This window comes from Zingiber officinale, chromosome 2B (genome assembly GCF_018446385.1).
Source record: "Zingiber officinale cultivar Zhangliang chromosome 2B, Zo_v1.1, whole genome shotgun sequence".
Lineage (NCBI taxonomy): Eukaryota > Viridiplantae > Streptophyta > Magnoliopsida > Zingiberales > Zingiberaceae > Zingiber > Zingiber officinale.
This window is the reverse complement of record NC_055989.1, coordinates 23,677,235-23,681,093: the sequence shown is the minus strand read 5'-3', so window position 1 is coordinate 23,681,093 and position 3,859 is coordinate 23,677,235. Positions and strand designations below refer to the sequence as shown.

Genomic DNA, 3,859 nt, shown 5'->3' with positions numbered 1-3,859 from the left:
TTACAACTTAAATTAAAATGATTTACCATTGAATCAATTGTGCGAAATTAAAATGACTTAAATTAGCAAGTTTCCTGCAAATTATATAACTAAAAAATTAAATTTTATCAAAAAAGATTATTAATATTGTAAGACTGTACGCTATAGGCTTCAAAATTTTTTTTTGCCTCCTATTTACTCTCAAAGGACCTGTGTATATTAAACAATTGAAAATAATTTAGATATCTTCACAATGATATGATATTATCCACTTTGGACCTAAGCCCTCATGGTTTAACTTTTTGGCTCTACCCCAAAGGTCTCATACCAATGGAGATATCTTTTTTCTTATAAACTTATGATCTTTCTGATATCTTTTCAATGTGAGAGTATATTTGTAACCTTGCAATCCCAACAATCTCTCCCCCCCAAAAAAGGGTCATAGGGTCCCTCTCAAACATTGGGTCACTTTTGACCTACTCAGGGTCTCCCCTTCACTCTTGATCTGCTCAGACCTCCACTTAAGCATCAAGTCACTGACTTGCTTAGAGCCTCCCCTACTTTGTTCAAGATTTCATCCACATGGTTTGATCTTGGATCATGGCTCTGGCTCGGGCTTCTTCCGGCAATTAGTCTAGTGAAGAGCAATCTGGCTCTGATATCAATTGAATAAAAAAGAATTTAGATGTCTCCATAATAGTATGGTATTATCCACTTTGAGTCCAAGCCCTTATGACTTTGCTCTTGGCCTCTACCCAAAAGGTCTCATGTCAATGAAGATATCTTTTTCTTATAAATCTTTGATCTTTTCCATGTATTTTCAATGTGGGACTATGTTTGCAAACCTGCAAACCCAACATATATCACCCTTAAAATAATTAACTTGTATAGATGCTTCTATCTGATTATCATAAACACTCGGTTGACACCCAATAAAGATAACATATATTTTTTCCTATATTAAATAGATCATTTAGAATCACGTATAAATAATATCTTAGGATGAGAGGGAATTACAACTTAAAATGAAACGATTTACCATTGGTTATGAAATGTAAGAAATGATATTTAGCAAGTTTCCTGTAAATTTTATAACTAAAAAAATTTAAAATTTATCAAAAAAAGATTATACTTCATTGTAAGAAAAGGTTTTTTGACTGTCCAAGTAGATGTTATAACGTGTAGTAGCTACTATGACAATTAGTTACTATATGTTGTGTCAGCTAACTGTCCAAATAGCCATTATACGTTGTAATAGCTAACTATCAAATAGTTGCTACACGTTATAGCAGCTAATTGTCCAAGAAGCTGCTACACATTATAGCAGCTAATTATTCAAGTAGTTGCTGTACATTGTAGTAGTTAACTGTCAAAGTAGCTACTACAATATGTAGCATCTAACTTTCCACGTAACTACTATACGTTGTAGCAGCTAGGGCTTGTACATTGTGGCAGCTAATTGTCCAAGTAGCCTACACAACTAACTCTCCAAATAGTTGCTACACATTGTAATAGTTACTTGGACAGTTAGCTATTACACGTTGTGGCAGCTAAGTAGCTAACTGCCCAAAGAGCTACTACAACGTGTAGCAGCTAATTGTCCAAGTAACTACTATAATGTGTAGTAGCTAGTGCTTGTACGTTGTAGCATAAATTTTAATAAAAATATTGTACAATTCTGAAAAACAAACAGTGGAGTGGAAAGAATTATGATTGAGAATGGAGAGGGGTGCTAAGCAACATGTAATGTCGGCTTTGTTTGCAGTGGCAGTTTAGGGAGCTTCCAACCAGCTCGAGAATAAGCATACAACTATAAGTTGTGCTTAGATTGCCTCTCCTTTGCTTTACTTGCCAGCAAGAGCGAGAACAATGAAAGATGACTACGAAGGAAGGAGAAAAAGCGAGATTTCGGAAAGTCGAGAGATTAAAAATTGAGAATGGAGAGGGGTGCTAAGCAATGTGTAGCGTCGGCTTTGTTTGTAGTGGCAGTTTGGGGAGCTTCTAGCCAGCTCGAGAATAAGCATGCAGTTGTAAGTTGTGCTTAGATTGCCTCTCCTTTACTTTGCTTGCCGGTAGGAGTGAGAGCGATGGAAGACGGCGGCGTAAGGAGGAACCAGAGCGAGATTTGAGAAAGTCGAGAGATTAAAAACCGAGAATGGAGAGGGGTGCTAAGCAATGTGTAGCGTTGACTTTATTTGCGGTGGTAGTTTGGGGAGCTTTCATCCAGCTCAAAAACAAGCATGCCATCATAAGTTGTGCTTAGCTTGCTTCTCCTTTGCTTTGTTTGCTGGCAGGAGCGAGAGCGACGAAAGACTATGTCAAAGGAAGGAGTGAGAGTGAGATCGAGAGCAAGAGAGAAGAAAATTTAGATTTGGTAAGGTCGAGAGATTAAAAGTAGGAAGAAAATTTAGATTTAGATTAGTACAGTTTTGAATAGAGGGCAGAAGGGGAGAGAGAACAAAAGAAATTTAATAATGTAAAGAAATAGAGCAGACAACGCAACATAAGCGCGTCGCTCACAATCGCACAAGAGGCGCCGAGTATGTATATATATATCGTGGGCCCTCTCATAGCGTGTGAAACTTTACTTTTTTTGTTTATTTTTTTTATTCTCGATTATGTCAATAAGCTTTTGTTTCTAGAGTTTAGGGGTTAAGTTATAGTATTACGCACAAATAAATTTCAAATTGGAAAAAAAAAATTAAGTGCTCACGGGGTGTACAGGATAAAATATACACAATATCAAAACATATACCTTATCCAGCACACCTCGTACACACTCAAATTTTTTTCGATTTAAATTTTTTTTGTGTTATTATCACAACTGAAAATATAAAAAAAAAATTGATCAAGACTCGAATTGACATCACTTGATAGCCAGCGGCCAACCACAACATCTTGATGACAACTAGTCGCAAATAGATTGCGTCATTGCTCGTCGTGCCCTGAGATCACAAGCAAGGTGCAACGATGCCACTAGGTCATGGGCGAGGAGAGACCTCACTTATGATCTTAAGATGAGGCATCGACCATGACCTCTCGCCAAGGGCGAAACCACGTTGATGCCTACTTGGGCTCTAGCATGGGGCCCAATGACGTTGAGGAGTTGCTCGGATTTGCGATGGGAGAAAAAAAAATATGAGAAAAAGAGAAAGGCAGACCGAGATGACGACGTTGATGTTCATAACCCACAATCCAGACTTAATCCAGATAGATCACCTGTTCTGACTCAGTTATTGCTTGCGACTTCACCATTGGGAGTCCAACAATGAAGAAGGTCGTTGCATCTTGTCAAGCGAAGAGGAGAAAAGTTCATTCCATCCAATTTTAACAAATAAAAAATATTTAAAAATTAATTTGCACATTGATTTTTAAATTAGTCTACCTATTATTTTATAATAAATAAACAACAAAAATATTTTTCCAAAAATTGAAAGGGTCGGCAGGTGGTGAAAACATTAATGTACAGAGCTAAAGAATATTTTCCTTCCTTTGCTTAGGAAGATGGATATTAAATTTTAAAGCTTTTTTATTGTTTTATTTTGTAATTTACAAGAATAAACGTGGTCGGCAGGATTCGAACCTGCGCGGGCAAAGCCCACATGATTTCTAGTCATGCCCGATAACCACTCCGGCACGACCACTATTGTTTTTAAACTTAAAATTTATTGATATTAAGTATTTTATATGATTCGGCCTCTCTCGTCCCACCTCATTTCTCATTCAATAGCCCATTTTTATTTATATCTTTTTAGCCAAAGATTCAGACTTTCTAGTTCTCTATTTCTGTTGATATTGTTTAGATGTTAATGCCCTAATCTCCATCAACAACTTCTTGACTGGTTCAGATCACCAGCATTTCAGTTTCAAATAGTATTAT

General features: G+C 36.7%; 1 non-coding gene across 1 annotated transcript; it reads right to left on the bottom strand.

Annotated features, from left to right (window-relative positions):
- Positions 1 to 3,541: 3,541 nt before the first annotated feature.
- On the bottom strand, positions 3,542 to 3,623 carry TRNAS-AGA. The gene has a single exon. It is a non-coding gene; the product is annotated as a tRNA-Ser (tRNA).
- Positions 3,624 to 3,859: the final 236 nt, after the last annotated feature.